General features: G+C 47.2%; 1 long non-coding RNA gene across 1 annotated transcript; it reads right to left on the reverse strand.

Moving 5' to 3' along the window:
- Nucleotides 1-4,347: 4,347 nt before the first annotated feature.
- LOC146893273 (uncharacterized) lies at nt 4,348-6,369 on the reverse strand. The gene is made up of 2 exons (XR_015003435.2): nt 6,173-6,369; nt 4,348-4,808 (listed from the first exon to the last, which is right to left on the reverse strand). It is a non-coding gene; the product is annotated as an uncharacterized LOC146893273 (long non-coding RNA).
- Between the last annotated feature and the right edge of the window lie 9,984 nt (nt 6,370-16,353).

Here is a 16,353-nt window from a genome sequence, read left to right on the forward strand (position 1 = left end):
TTGCCTCCAATCAAACTCCCGTTCCCTGGCTGCATCGGCCTTCTGCACAGCATAGAATGCAAGCACAAAGGGCTTTTGTCACCCCACCCTGAGCTCGGCTTTGGGGCTCTTCTTAACCCCCCTTCTGTCAGCCTCCTGCCTCCAACCTCAGGCCACCCGGCTGGAGGCTGCTGCGGTATTTTTCCACAGGCACTGCTCTGCCTTGCACACGTTGGGGAGAAAGATCCAAAGTCTGTGTCTATATATACCTCCCCACCCCCGGACGGCGTGCATCTCCTTCGCCGGGCTGCGGTCCTGCAGTCTGTCACTGATTACGGCTCTTCTCAGATTTGCGTGTTTAATGTTTTATCCAGGAAGCACTTCTGGCTGGGTGTTCTGGAAGGTGGTGTGAAGCCGACAGAATGTCAGGCCCCGGGAGGCTTGCTTATGGCTGCTGGGTGGGGGGTGGGGGCAAACGTGTGGATCTGGAGAATGGTGACGTTAGCATCTGGTTGGCTGTCGGTGGCTTCAGCATTGTGGTTCCAAGGCAAGGTGGCATTGGGGAGACCATATTGGATATGGGTTTTTGCAGGTGGCAGAGAGAACATCACTTCTTTGGAACACAAGCAATGATGAAAGTGGCTCAGTCAGGTCTTGGTCAATTAAGTCCAGGTTGGGGAAGTCTCTAATTGGAAGAAGCCCTTCCACTTCATGGGGAATTCACCCGTTACTCAAGGTCCTCAGTGCACCAAACACAGTGAGAAGTAGAGGGCTGGAGTTGAGGGTCTGGTGATAGCTGGGGAACATCAGAGTCCCTGATCTCTCTGGGCTCTTGTGGGTGACAGGGAGGGCCATCAACATCTAACTTCCTCGCTGGCAATTTGGGGAGCAGAGACAGTGCCAGCCACACAGAGAACTAAAGACAGGCCCTCTGTTTCCAGCAATCTGTGGACAGGGTCTGGAGGAGAAAGGAGTGAGGAAGGGGAGGCCGTGGCCCAGGGGCACATGGAACAATCTGGAGATGGAAGGGGGTGGGGAGCAGACAGACACTGGCCTTTCATTCCAACCCTTTGGAGACATGAACTAACTGATTGTGCCTGGGTCCAGAGGGCGCGGTGTTTGGGGAAGCCCGTTCCATCCCCCAGCCCCTGGGGAACAAGATCTCCACACATCCCACTGTTCCTCACAAAGCTCAGACAGAAGAGAGTCTCAGGCAGTGGGATGGAGCACAGTCTCGAGTCTGACTCTACCCCTTGCTGAGTTGCAGGCAGAATTCTGGGGCTGAGTTCTGATGGGAGGAACCCCCTCCTATCCCAGGCAGCCCCCCCACGCCGTGCTAAGTAGGAAAGTTCTTCTGTCGCCTGAGTGTGATGTCTCCCTTCTGCATGAGATGCAGTAGGGTAAGGACCCTCACTTCGGTTCCGTGCATCACGTTCTGACAGGCATGCCTGGAGGCTTGCTCTTCCATCCTGTCCGTCTCTCATACACACACATAAAGCCCTTGGCTTTTAGGTACAGTGTTCCTTCTCTTGTGCACTTTCTGTTCCTGCCAGTGGCAGGAGCTGGGCAGGAAGCTGGGAGACAGCCACTCCAGAGCCACCAAACCATGCACTCCAGAACAGATGTGTTAAGAAGGGAAATCTTGCCTTGTATGGTGGTGCACACCTTCAATCCTATGCTCAGGAGACAGAGATAGGTGAATCTCTGAGTTCAAGGCCAGCCTGGTCTACAGAGTGAGTTCTAGGACAGTCAGGACTACACAGAGAAACCCTGTCTAGGGGGGAAAAAAAGAAAGTAAAGAAAAGGAATTTTTTTTGCTTTTTGCTTCTTCTTCCCCCCCATCTGACTGTGTGGTTGGCAACTGCCCTTCGGGACTTTTGTTCACTTGGGACTTTTTATCCAAAAGACATGATACAGAAGTTGAGAGAAAACCAAGAAGCGCCCAGCTGCTGAGCTGGCTCTACTCCTGCCAGTACCTCCTGTTATCCCTGGGGGCTTCCAGGGTTCCCTCAAGACCCCAGGGCTTGGCAGGGCAGCACTGGGAAAACACTGGTTGGCAAAATTGACTTTCTGAATTCTCAGGAGCTACCTATGGAAGAAGGCATGGTGTCCACAGACCCACTGGTGCACACTGGAAGACAGACAGAAGGACAGAGGAACGCACTTGAGAACAGCCAAGAGCCGTGCAAACTGAAGGGTTGTGGAGGCATTTCTTAGGGCGACTTTGATTGCTCCTCCAGAATCTGCCTGACTGGGTTGAGTCCCAGCAGGTGCTCAGAGGGTGAGCCAGCAATCAAGGCGAGGTTGGTTCTGGGGAAAAAATTGAAAGAGGGAAAAAAGGTTTTTTTTGAGGCAGGGTTTCATGAATCCCAGGCTGACCTCCATCTCACCGTGTAGTCAAGGTCTTGAATTTGCCTGTAGCTCCAAAGTACTGAGAGTTTAGACCATGTGATACCACACCTGATTTATGTGGAGTCTGGGATCCCACCCAGAGCTTTGTGCGTGTGTGTATCCTACCAACTGGACTGTATCCCCAGCCAGAGATGACCTAACTCTTTTCCTTCTTTCTTCCTCTCTTTCTTTTTCTCTTTCATTCTTCTTTTCTTTTTTTCTTTCTTTTTTTTTTTTTAATTGAGACAGGATTTCTCTGTGTAGTCCTGACTGCCCTGGACTCTCTGTAGACCAGGCTGGTCTTGAACTCAGAGATCCACCTGCCTCTGCCTTCTGAGTGCTGAGCTTAAAGGCGTGTGCCATCACTGCCCAGTTTATTTCTTTCTTAAATTTAGACAGTCTTTCTGTGTGACCCTGGCTAGGTTGCAACTTATTACATAGGTCAAGATAGTCTCAGGGGTGGAGAAATCCCCCTGCCTCTGCCTTCCCAGTTTGGTATTACAGATGTGTACTACCATTGTCTAATGAGAAGAGAAATCTGAAAGCCTGCTCTCTACAATACTAAAGAACAAACTTATAGAAACTAAGTCCTTGTAAACCCGTAGTTCAAGTTCAAGGAATAACTGACTTACGCAAAGGGCTCATGGCCTTAGATATCTGAGTGGTGTTTTGTTTTTTTGTTTGGTGGTTTTCAGTCCAAGGTTTCATGTAGCCGATAGCTTCAGGCCTTCTATGTAGCCCCTCCTGCCTTCACCTTCTGGCTTATATTACGCACCGTCGTGTTTGGCTTGAAGGGTGGTTTTCCACCTGCGTACTTTTTCTGTCTATTCCTTATTAGGCAACGTCTGGGGACATTTTTATTTGTCACAGGTCAAAGGTAGCTATTATCATTCATCTAGTGGGTCAAACCCAGGATGATGCTAAAGAAAGATGGAAAATATCCAGAACGTTGAGGTTTGGAAAGCCTGGCTGAGACTCTAGAAGATGCCAGTGTCTTCATTGTTGATGCCACCACCTCCCTCTGCAAAGGAATGCACCTTGACCTTTGAATGTGTGTGTGTGTGTATGTGGGGGGTGGTGTGTGTGGGGGGGGGTAGGAGGTGTGGGGGGGGAAGGAGGGATATATGACTCGCCTCCATACAGTGGGTGGGGCTTCCCTTCCTCTGCAGAGAGGCTGTCCTTGAGGCTCAGTAGTTCCTGACCCTGGCAACCCTGGGAGAAAGTTGGGGAGGGCACCCAAAAGTGCTTGAGATGTTGACTCCGAAATAACAGATGCTCATTCCCAACTCAATTTGCATCTAATTTGCATATCACTTTGCCTAAGATTTGCAGGCTGCTCCTTTAAAGGCAAATCCGTGGATCTCCTGGCCTGTCTCACCTTTCTCTCTTTCTTGGGGGACAACCATCTGACTCCACCCCTACTTCTGCTCATCTGGGAATCACTGGCTTGGTGAACTCTTGGTAAAGTTTTATGCAGTCAGACTCAAAAGACTAGAGGGCCTGTGAAGTTCTACCCACCCTTCCTTCATGGTCAAAAGTCTGGCTTTGGTGTGGCCACTCCTCCCACTGGGGTAATGGGACTTATCTGTGAAATAGAGATTTTGATTTTTGATTGCACGGAATTACTATGCGGCTAGATCAAAAGACAGATTTTAGTTTTTTCGAGACCCAATCTTGCTGTGTAGTCTAGGCTTCCCTTGAATTCTCCCTTCTGTCTCCGCCTCAAGCTGCCTGGTTTGAGTTACCTCCTTAGCCCCAGCCTACCACCACCATACATATCTACTACTCTCCCTCACTTCTGGTGGCAGTGGTGTCCCAACTTAAAAAAAAAGTTTAGCCGGTCATAGTGGTGCAGGCCTTTGGTACCAGTGCTTGGGAGACAGAGGCCAACCTGGTCTACAGAGTGAGTTCCAGAACAGCCAGAGCTACACAGAGAAATCCCGTGTCAAAAACAAACAAGAAACAAGAAACCACAACAAAGTTTAAATTTTTGTTATTTTACTCGTGTGGAAGTATGCATGTCTGCATTTGGGTGTGTGCACGAGTGCAGGTGCCCTTGGAGGTCAGAGGTCAGATCTCCTGAAACTGGGGCTACAGATGCTCCTGTACCACCTGTGGGTGCTGGTGGTGGAATTCTGGTCCTCTTGAAGAGAAGCAAGGATTCTTGACTCCTGGACCAGACCTCTGGGCATCCTCTGTTGTGGATTCTGTCCTTCCGCTTCTGTCTTATGCAATTATTCTCTACAAAGCATCTAATGACCTAATGCTACTGTGGCTCGGGGCAACGGTTCTACTTAGTGATGAACTGCATCTGCCTTTATCCTGCCTCCTTTTCTGAGCTCCCTAGAATGCTCTATCAGCAAGAAGGCAGGTACCAGTCCAGGTTGCAGAGAAACGGTAACTCCGGGGAGAAAGATTTCCAGCGTTGTCCTGCATGGCTGGAAGGGATAAAGGAAGCGTCACTGATTCAGTGACCAGGGTGGTGTTGGGGGACAAAGAGGAGGGAAGGGGTCAGGCATAGTGGCCTGTGCTAGTACTTCTGTACTTCTGGCACTTGAAAGGCTAAGGCTACAGGATTGGGGGTTTGAGTCAACCGGGGTGTCTCTCTCAAAAACAAAACAAACAAAATCCCCCAGCAAAGAAAAAACAAGGTTAGCCTGATTTACATAGTGAGATCCAATCTTTTTTTTTTTTTTTTTGAGACAGGGTTTCTCTGTGTAGTCCTGAAACTCAGGCTGGCCTTGAACTCAGAGATCCGCCTCCCCCCCACCCCCACCCCCCCCCCCCCACCCCCCCCCCCCCCGTCTCCTGAGTTTCACTGGTGTGTGCTTGGCAAAACCCCATGTTAAAATAACAACAAAAACGAAAAGGAGGGGCAGGTTTGGGGATGTAGACAGTTGGTAGAACATGTACAAAACCCTGGGTGTGATCCCCAGCATAACAGAAAACAGGTGTGGTGGTGGACACCCAACACGGGGAGGCGGAAGCAGGAAGAACAACATGGCAAAGCCGCCCTTGGCTATTGCACCGAGTTCCAGGCCAGCCTGGGCTAGCCAAGACCCTGCCTGGAAACAAAACGCTGAAAAGGAGAAGGGAAGGGATTTGGAGGTGCCCAGGGGAGCAGAGGTGTGGCAGGTGTTGGAGACAGGTTGACCCTTACTTTCCATTGCTTCCTTGACAAGAAGGCTGGGAACTGAAGGCATAGATCGCTCAGTACAGAGAGCAAGTGCCTAGCATGTTCAAGGACCAGGGTTTAAGCCTCAGTACCCAAGGAGGAAAAAAGAAAGAAAGGCAAAACTATTTTGCTGGGCCTTCTTTAATCCCAGCACTCTGGAGACAGAGGCAGGCAGATCTCTGAGTTGGTCTACAGGGCCAGTTTCAGGACAGCCAAGGCTACACATTGAAACTCTGTCCAATAAATAAATAAATAAATAAATGAAAATAAAAAGGCCTGAAGACTGAAATTTTCTTATCTGGAGGAACTGAAAGGCTTCCAAGAAGCAATTGCAGCTCCTAACACTCGCAGGTTCTCTGCGAAACCACCGCTGGCCCGGCGCCCAGTCACAAAAGAGCCAGCTCCTCTGTCGGAACACCTGTGCCACCCTACAGCCCACACTTTTAGTCTTCTGATGCCTTTCCCTGTAGTTCAAGCAGCCAACAAGGACCTCCCTCACCCTTCATTAGTTCCTGTCCTCAGGTTAAGATGTGTCTGCCATGGCCAGGGCCAGAAGGCTCTGTCCTCAGTCTCTGATACAGTTGGGCAGTGGTAGGATGTTCAGGAGGTGAAAGGAAGTTAGCTCACCAGACAAGTGGCCTTGATCAGGGTGGAGGTGGTGGGAACTGGGACTCTTTTCCCTCCTCTCCTCTCCCTGCTTTCCAGGCACCTCCACCTCAGTGGATAGCTTCCTCTGCCATGTTCTCCTGCTGCCACCGCGTTCTCCGGTGCTGTGCCACTGCCAGCCTGCGGCAGCAGAGGCTGGAACCATGGACTGAAGGCAAGTGAACTTGTCCTTCCCTAAGTGGATTTACTCAGGTGTTTGTTATAGCGACAGGAAGCTAACTAACTAGCACACCTTGGAGTGGGGCAGCGGGGGGGGGGGGGGGGGGGATATAGCTACCACACAGAGTTGGAAGTGCCAGAAATGCCTTGTACTTGTTGAACTTGTTGAAGAAAATGCTTGAGGGAATAAAAAGGAGAGGCATGAGGAGTCAGGAGTCTTCAGTCACCTGCCAAAGAAGAGGGAAAGGAAAGAGCACCTTTCAGAAGAATCCCAGACTATGGTGAGGCTCCAGGCATCTCAGCGCAGAGACTGCCCATGGTAGGAGTCCGCACCGGGCACAGGTGTCCATTCCAAGTCCCCTGGTGAGCTCAGTACTTGGTTGGAGTTGTTGAGAGAAATCATGACCTCAGCTTCTATGTTCAAAGGACCTGAATGCGTCTGGAGATGCTGGCCACACCTTCCTCCAGGTGATACTGTGTAGAAGTGAGGTCTGGGAAGCGACGACAGAGGAGGAAAAGCTAGAAATAAAACAAACAAAAATAAATCAAAAACTGGGTGTAGTAATACTCCTGTAATCCCAGTACTGGGGCGTGGGGGCAGAGGTAGGTAAATCTCTGTGAGTTTGAGATCAGCCTGTTCTACATAGTGAGTTCCAGCACAACCAGGGCTATGTGTACAGAGACCCTGTTTCTAAAAACCAAAAAACAAACCAAACCAAGCAAACCAAAAAAAAAAAAAAAAAAAATCCTAAAATGATAATTAAAAAACCCCAGAAATCAAACAAACCGAATAAAAAAAAAAAATCAAACAAACTAAAAATAAAAAGGAAAAAAGAAATTAAAGGTCATTTTTGACTACATGGTGTGTTCCATGGTATACACACTTCAGACCTTATTTCAAAATGTGCATACACAGGAATAATGGCTAAGTGAATAGTAAACATCTCTAAAACTATGATGGGAAACCAAGCGGAACTAGACCCAGAGGATCGAGTGTAGTTCAAAGAAGTCGTAAATCAGGCAGTCGTGGCACATGCCTGTAAACCCAGCACTCCGGAGGCAGAGGCAGGTGGATCTCTGTGAGTTCAAGGCCAGCCTGGTCTACAGAGCAAATTCTTGGACAGTCAGGACTGCAGAAAAACCCTGTCTCAAAAAACAGAGGAAAAAAAAGTTGTAAGGAGTAGCATAGAGCCTCCTGGAAATGAAACCAAACAAAGGAATGGGAAGTTAAAATTAAATAGGAAGGTTGTGGAGGAGATCAAAGTAAGAATCACTCAGAGAGAAGCTGAGAAGATGGGCTGGTGAGATTCCTAGTCTTGTGAGTGTTCACAGAGCGCACACTGCACTGGGTATGCAGCAATGCTAGGCAGTGGTGCTCGGTGACGGTGCGGTGCTCTGCAGTGTAGCTCTCAGAAGAGGGGACTGGGGAGGACCCAGGCCTTCCACCATTCTCCTGTCATCCCAGCACTTGGGAGGTAGAGACAGTAGACTCAGAGGTGTAAGGTCATCCTCAGCTACTGAGTGAGTCAGAGTCCAGTCTGGGCAACCCGAGACCCTGATCCAAAACGAGCAAATGAACGAATGAGCAATCAAGGTACGGATGGAATGCCAGTGTTACACAGGGTGCTCCTGAGAGGGGAGCACAGCCGAGTGAGGAAATCCCACAGGAAGGAAGGCTTTCAGTCTTTAAAATTAACAGGCAGCATTGCTCTGTCCAAGATGAGTAACAAGAGGTAGATTTTTTTCCCCTTCCTGCTTGAATCAAATCTAAACATAGACTAAATATCTGGTGTTTTCTTGTTGGTTTGAGACAGAGTTTCATATAGCTCAGGTTGACCTCAGACTTGTTAAGTAGCCCAGGCTGGCCTTGAATTTCCCCATGTTCCCATCTCTACTTCTCAAGAGCTGGAATTATAGGCATACATCACCAAGCCTAGCTAGTTTTGTTTTTGGTTGTTGTGGTTAATCTTTTTGAGATGGAGTCTTGTGATGTAGCCCCAGCTAGCCACAAATTGATGATCCTCTTGTCTCAGCTGTTTGGATTTTTGTGCTCAGCTCAACAATGGGGTACAGATGTGAGGCTTCACTTCATAGTGTTTGAGCAGGTTCAGATGACCACAAGTTACTGTAGCAGGCTTTCTTTTGGGCCACCAACCAGTTCCCAAATCATGACACAGAGATTTATTATCAGTGATGAATGCTTGACTGTTGCATATTTTTTGTCTAAAAAATAAAGCTTGCCTGGAGCTCACAGGGCGGAGCTAGCCACCAGGTAACCATAGAGATCTGGAGGTCTTGTACAGAGATGAAACAGGAAGTGACAACATGGGGTGGAGACAGAAAGTGATAAGGCGGGACAGAGACCGGATCTCAGCCCTTTTGGACTGGAGCGACAGAAGAGGAAGGAGGTCACAGGTGGCTGCTCCTATGCTTCTCTGATCTTTCAGATTTTACCCCATAACTGACTCCTGACTCCTCGTTTTTATTGATTCCTCGTTTTTATTGATAAGATTAATTGGATTTATGCTTCATCTGGAGCCCAATGTGGGACACTGTATATAAGTGGAAGTTTCTTGTCCTGACTGCTCAGTCCCAAATAACTGACTCAGAGACTGAATGTGAATTACAAATGTTCAGCCAATAGCTTTGACTTATTACTAACTAGCTCTTACATTTTTTTTTTAAATTTAGTTAACTTTATTTTATGTGGATTGGTGTGAAGGTATCAGATTCCCAGAAACGGGAGTTACAGACAGTTGTTAGCTGTCAGGTGGGTGCTGGGAATTGAACTCTGGTCCTCTGGAAGAACAGATAGTGCTCTTAACCGCTGAGCCATCTCTCCAGCCCCCTAGTTCTTATGTTTTAAGTTAACCCACATTCCTTATTTACGCTCTGCCACGTGGTGGTACCTTTATTATCATGATACATTCATCTTTTGGTCCCTCTGTGTCTGGCTGGTGACTCCTCACTCTATCTTTCTCCTTCCCATTATCCTTAGTCTGGTTGCCCCACCTATATTTCCTGCCTGGCTACTGGCCAATCAGCATTTTATTAAACCAATTTGAGTAAAAAATCTTTACAGTGTACAGAGGATTATTCCATAGCACTCAGCCTTAGCTTAGGCTTGTTTCTTGTAGCTCTTATAATTTAACCTGTTTCTCTTCATCTATGTTTTGCCTTGGGACTTTTTACCTTTCTTTCTTTCTGTATATTTTACTTTCACTGTTTCTTATGTCTGGTTGGCTGGTAGCTGCCTGGTTTCTGTCTCTGGGAGTGTCCTTTTCTTTCTCCCTAGATCTCTCCTTCTCCTCTCTTGAGCCTAGATTTCTTCTCCTCTTTACTTTTTCTGCCTGCCAGTCTGTCCTGTCCCTCTCCTGCCTTGTTATTGGCTGTTCAGCTTTTTATTAGACCAGTCAGGTACTTTAGGCAGGTAAAGTGACACAGTAACACATGATTACATAATTAAACAAATACAGCATAAACAAATGTAACATGTCTTTTCATCGTTAACAAAGGCAGCAGAAACAAATGTAACACACCTTCACACAGTTAAAGTAACATTCTGCATCCTAAACAAATATAGCACATCTTTTTCTAGTTAAAATAATATTCCTCAACAAGTTACCATAGCTGTAGGGCTTTAAATAATAGCCATGACTATCCCAGGACCATGAAAATATCTTTCCATGAGATTTCTTTTTTGAGCTTCTATTTTTAATCTTTTATACTTAAGCTTATTGTCCATTTCAAATCGATTTCGGGACATATTTGAAATAAGAACCAGGGCTGAATATCTCCTTTGTAGAAATCCAATTATTCACATCCATTCCTCTCAGGACTGCAGCTGTGTCTTTGTGTGACTGAGGCAATGATATGTGGAAGGCTTTGTCTGAGAGCTCTCTTCAGCACTGAGGGTCTGGCTGCTCCCTGGATTCATCTCTTACTATTACTTTACAGATGTACACTTACAAAATTCCAAGAAACTGACTAATCTACTTACTTTGCATTTCCATAGAAACTTGTTTTATTTGGGTCTGGAGTGATAGCTCAGTGGTTAAGAGCACTGTTGCTCTTGTAGAGGACCTGGGTTCAGTTCCCAGCATGTTGATGGGGTTTCTGTCCCACCTGGTCCCCACAGTCATTAAGTCCCAAAGAAATCACATAGAAGTCTACATTAGTTATAAACTGATTGGCCCAGTATCTCAGGCTTTTTATTGGCTAACTCTCATATCTTGATTTAACCCATTTCTATTAATATGTATATCGCCATGTAGCAGTGGCTTACTGGGAAAGATTCAACATGTCTGACTCTGGCGGCTCCATGGTGGCTCTCTCTCACTCTGCTTTCTTCCTCCCAGCATTCAGTTCTATTCCCCCCTCCCCGCCTACCTAAGTTCTACCCTATCAAAAGGCCAAGCCAGTTTCTTTATTCATTAACCAATGAAAACAACACATAAACAGAAGAACCTCCTACACCCCCAGCATCTACATGGTGACTCACAACCATCTTTAACTCCGGTTCCAGGGAATCTAACAACCCCTTCTGACCTCCACAGGCCTATGCAGTTGAAATACTCACACACATATGAAACAAATAAATCCAAAACAAGTCTTCATATTTAGCTGGGTGACAGTGAAGCACACCTTTAATACCAACACTCAGGAGGCAGAGGCAGGTGGATCTCTGTGAGTTCAAGACCAGGCTGGTCTACAGGACAAGTTCCAGGACAGCTAAGGTGATACACAGAGAAACCTGTCTTTCAAAATCTAAGAAAAAAAAAATAAAAACAAACAAACAAGACCCATGAGAGAAGTCAGCAAGTGAAGAAAGGCTCTTGCCGCCAAGCCAGAGAACCTGAGTTTGGGGTCCCCAGACCCACAAGGAGGATGTCTTAGTTTCTTTTCTATGCTAGAGACAAAACACCATGACTAAGGCAACTTACAAAAGTAATTATTTAATTTAGGCTTCACGATTCCATAGGGCAGTAGAGTCCATGACCATTATGTTGGGAGCATGGCAGCAAACAGGCACAACTCTAACTGAGAGTCAGCAGTCATGAGGCAGAGAAAGTTAACTAGGATTGGCATGACTTTTTGAAACCTCAAAACTGGTTCCTGGTGGCACCTCTCCTCCAGCAAGGCCATACCTCCCAATCCTTCCTAAATGGTTGACTCAACATCAGACCAAGCATTCAAATATATGAACCTCTGGGAACCCTGCTCACTCAGCTCACCACAGAAGGAGAGAACTGACTCTTGTAAGTTGGCCCCTGACCTATGTGCGTGTATACAAACTCATGTATAGTATGAATAAATACATAAGTATGTATGGTAGCACTCGAGAAGGCGTGCAATATACTTTTTTTTTGTTGTCATTTTTCAAGATAGTGTTTCTCTGTGTAGCCCTGGCTGTCCTGGAACTTACTCTGTAGACCAGGCTGGCCTCGAACTCATAGAGATTCACCTGCCTCTGCCTCCCGAGTGCTGGAATTAAAGGTGTGTGCCACCACTGTCCAGCTAAGAATTACATTTTTGATCTGCAAAATGGTTTTCTAGGATGGTGATTGGTATTGGTTCAACTTATGAAAAATTAGGAGCAGAACCAGCTTCATTTTTTTGTTTTGACTTTTTGAGATAGGGTCTGGTATGGGAGGTCCTTCTGTCTATGTGTTGCTTTTATTGGTTAATGAATAAAGAAACTGGCTTGGCCTATAGCAAGGTAGATCTTAGTAAGGTGGGGAAAACTAGGCTGAATGCTGGGAGAAAGAGGGCAGAGTCAGAGAGAAGCCATGAAATTGCCGCCAGAGATAGATATACTGAAATGTTGCTGGTAGGCCATGACCTCATGGTGATGCACAGATTAATTGAGATGGGTTAAATTAATATGTAAGAGTTAGCCAATAAGAAGTTAGAGCTAATGGGCCAAGCAGTGATTTAATTAATACAGTTTCTGTGGGGTTATTTTGGGAGTCTGGGCAGCCAGGAAACAAACAAGCCTCATGTGGGTACGGGGAACTGAACCTGGGTCCTCTGAGAGAGCAGTATATGCTCTTAACTGCTGGGTCATCTCTCTAGCCCTACAGCAGCCATCTTGAGTCAGAAGCCCAATGCTAGGGTTTGTCAGGGGAGTTGTAGCCATCACAGACAAAGGGCAGGGAACTGCAATGATTTGTCAATCAGGGACTTTGAGCCAATGACGGAAGATAGCGACTGAGGGAAACTGGGGAGAACATCCCATGTCTGTTGTTAGGACGCTGGAGGAGACCATGTGACGACTGTCTCAGTAAAAACTGCGTGGAGGACACAGTTTAAGATATTATTCCAGTGTTGACATCTTGGTTAGAACAAGGCTGGAGACAGTGATCTGACGCTGGGATGGATCACCAAGAGGTTGGAACTTGGGAGTTTCCCAGGATGCACTTGGAACCAAATGAGAGGCCAGCAGGCAGAATCAACAAGTGAGGAGGAGGGAAGGAAAATGATGGACAGAATTCTAGAAGTAGCATCTTGAGGGAAGGCCTGATGTCACTTCCTGACCTTGAGTTTGGAGGTGAGATATGCCAGGCAGGTACCCCTCAAGGAGATGGGGTGGCAGCAATTACCAGGGGGAGCCAAGGGTCATAGGGCATTCTCTTCAGTTCTGGGAGCCCTTCCTCTGGATAGACTTGGGCACTGGAGTAGAGCTATGACCCCATTGCTCAAGGACAGAAGGGTCCTCTGAATACCAGGGACCTATCACCTTCACAAAAATGCACCCAGTTCAGCTCTGTGTAATTTGGGGAGTTGTTCATTGGCATGAAAAGAGCCATGGAGGCTGTGGATCCTGTGGGGGGTGCGTTGTTTATACCATTATTACTAGCCTAGGCCGCTGGCGCTGCCTGAATAGATGTGGCCCAATGGGGCAAAGTCTTGGTTAGGGTTTCTATTGCTGTTATGAAACACCATGGCCAAAAAGTAAGTTGGGGAGGAAAGGGTTTATTTGTCTTACTCTTCCACATTGTAGGAACCCAAACAGGGCAGGAACCTGGAGGCAGGAGCTGATGCAGAAGCCACGGAGGGATGTGTTTAGTGGCTTGCTTGCTCTGTCTGCTTTCTTATAGAATCCAGGACCACCGGCCCAGGGATGGCAGCACCCACCATGGGCTGGGCCCTCCCCTACTGATCTCTAATTGAGAAAATGTCTTACAGCTGGAGCTCATGGAGACATTTTCTCAGTTGAGGCTCCCTCCTCTGTGATGACTCTACCTTGCATCAGGTTGACACAAAACCAGCCAGTACAGGGAGCGGAGGGAAGAAGGGGCTGGTCTGGTTTCCTCAGGTTGAAATGAGGCTGCTCAGCAGGGCTCTCTTGATCCAGGAGAAGAGGCAGAGAATGGTCTATGTGAGGCAGCTCACACGCAGACCCATAGTGAGGACAGTCGCTGTTTACTGTCTCTGTTATTGGTTGGTCCATTCTCCTCGTTCTCGTCTTAGCATCTGCTTCAGGAGAGCAGAGGCTCAGCTTCTTTTTCCACCTGCATCCCAACGCCGCCGGCAAGATGGTCCTGCTCCTAGTAGGTGCTCCGTAAATACTTGTCGAGTGTTTGGACAGTAGAAGGAATGTGGCAAGCAGCTTCTCTCTGTGCAATCTCACTCCATCCCTCCAGGCACATTTCATGGATGAAAAGACTGGAGATCACAGAGACCAAGTTCTTAGGGAGAAAGAGGCCCAGACTGTTTTAGGGCAGAAGGAAACTGGGTTGGAATGCTTCCTTTGCAATAAACATTTTATCCGTGGGTAGAGTCTTGACTTCTTCATCTGGGGTTGCTGTGCAGCTCTGGAGGCCTGGGTTAGGTGCAGTGATGAAAGCCGGGACACTGATCTAGTTACTTGGGGTGCAATGAAGGGTGAAGGGGACACATGGACCTAAATTCTTAAGCTGGGCACAGGGCTTGAGGTTTGTTTATTTTTTTTTCCTGAGACAGGGCCCCTCTGTGTAGCTCTGGCTGTCCTGGAACTCCCTCTGTAGACCAGGCTGGCCTTGAACTCCTAATTAAAATCCTCTGCTAGGATTAAAGAGGTGAGCCACTGTGCCAGGCTAAACCCTATTTTATTTATTAATTTGTTTGTTTTAAAGATTTATTTATTTTATGTATAAGCATGCACTTATGTATATGTGTGCTCTATTGATTTTATGCCAGAAGAGGGCATCAGATCCCACTAGAGACGGTTGTGAGCCACCATGTGGTTGCTGGGAACTGAACTCAGGACCTCCGGAAGAGCAGCCAGTGCTCTTAATCACTGAACCATCTCTCCAGTCACCTATTTTATTTTTTAATTTTATTATTATTATTATTATTATTATTATTAGTGTTTGTGTATGTATGTGTTTGTGTGTGTGTAGGCACATTCACGTTAGGATGGCAGTTGGTTCTCTCCTTCCACCAGGAGACCCAGGGATTGAATTTCGGTCCTCGAGTTTGCACGGTGAGCACTTTTATACTGAGCATCTTGCTGATCCTGAACTTGAACTTCTTAATCTTGTTTCCATGTCAGAAGAAGTGAACTCACGGCACCGGCCTGAGGTGAGGACTAAATGAAGCCATGTATCAGAGTGCCCATAGCAGGGCCATAGGAAGTCCTAACATCCAGGGCTCCCCTCGGTCAGCTTCTCCAGGAAAAAATGCAGTCCCCATCCTGACCTTAGCCCCTGAAGACAGTAGCTTTCCCTCTACAGGGACCCTTCTGTTCACACAGGCCTTCCCCTCCCGCACTGGGAGAGGTGCCACTGCCAGCCACTTGGAGGAGGATAAGGTCTTGGTGCCTGGTGACAAAGTTCCCTCCCCCATCCTGCCTCTCCCAGGCTGCTGTCTCCCTGCCCACAGCCACATGCTCCTTCTGAATCATGTTACTTACAAGCCTGGACTAGGGGGAGCTGGAGAGATGGCTTCGTGGTTAAAAGTACTTATGTTTTTACACAGAACCTGGGTTTGGCACTTGGTTCACAATTGCTAACAACTCCAGTTTAGGGGATCTGCTGCCTCCGAGGGCTCCCGCAAGCTCACGGGTGCATAGGCACTCACTCAGACACAGGCATAAAATTAAATAAGTATATCTTTGAAAATGTTAAGTATCACAGCAGGGCCGGCTGTGTAGTTCAGTTGTTAGAGTGTTTACCTGAAGCTCTGAGTTCAAACCCCCTTACTTCATAAGCCTGGCGTGGTGTCAGGAGTCTGAAGCTCAGCACTCAGGAAGTAGAGGCAAGACGACCAGAAGCCCAAGTCCATGCTGGGCAGTGGTTGGTGGTGCACACCTTTGATCCCTGAGTTTGAGGTCATCCTAGTCTACAGAGCAAGGTCCAGGGCAGCTGGGGGCTACACAGAGAAACCCTGTTCTTGGCTTGAAAAGTCAAAAAGAAAAGGAAAGAAAAAAAGATTCTGTCCTCACTCAGTAATGTGAGGCTGACTATATTTGGGGCCATCCTGGGCTACAGAGTGACTTATGAATAGTATGAATTCCAGTGTTCAGGAAAAAAACAAACAACCCTCTCCAAAGCCAGAGTGATCTACAGAGTGAGTTCCATGACAGCCAGAGCTACATGGAGAAACCCTGTCTTAAAAAACAAACAAACAACCTCCCCCAAATCAACCGAACAAAAAAGCTGCACAGCGAAAATAGGTAGGTAGGAAAAGGTGCTTGTTCCCAGGCTGACAATGGATCTCCATCTCCAGTGTCCACATGGACCCACACGGACCCCTCTGACGGAAGAATTCCATCCTCAAGTTGTCCTCCGACTCCACATACTTGCTCCCCTCACCCCATCCCAAGTAAATAAAAATAAATAAATAAATAATGTAGGTTTTTTTTTTGTTTGTTTGTTTTTTTTTTTTTTTTTTTTTTTTTTTTTTTTTTGCCTTTTATGAGCGCACCTGCAGGGCACACCCAAAGCTCCTTAGCTGGTCATTGTGCACACACAGCTTCTCCAAGGCTTCTTTCCTCACCT

The sequence above is a fragment of the Myodes glareolus genome, chromosome 9 (assembly GCF_982192425.1).
Source record: "Myodes glareolus chromosome 9, mMyoGla1.1, whole genome shotgun sequence".
Taxonomy (NCBI): Eukaryota; Metazoa; Chordata; class Mammalia; order Rodentia; family Cricetidae; genus Myodes; species Myodes glareolus.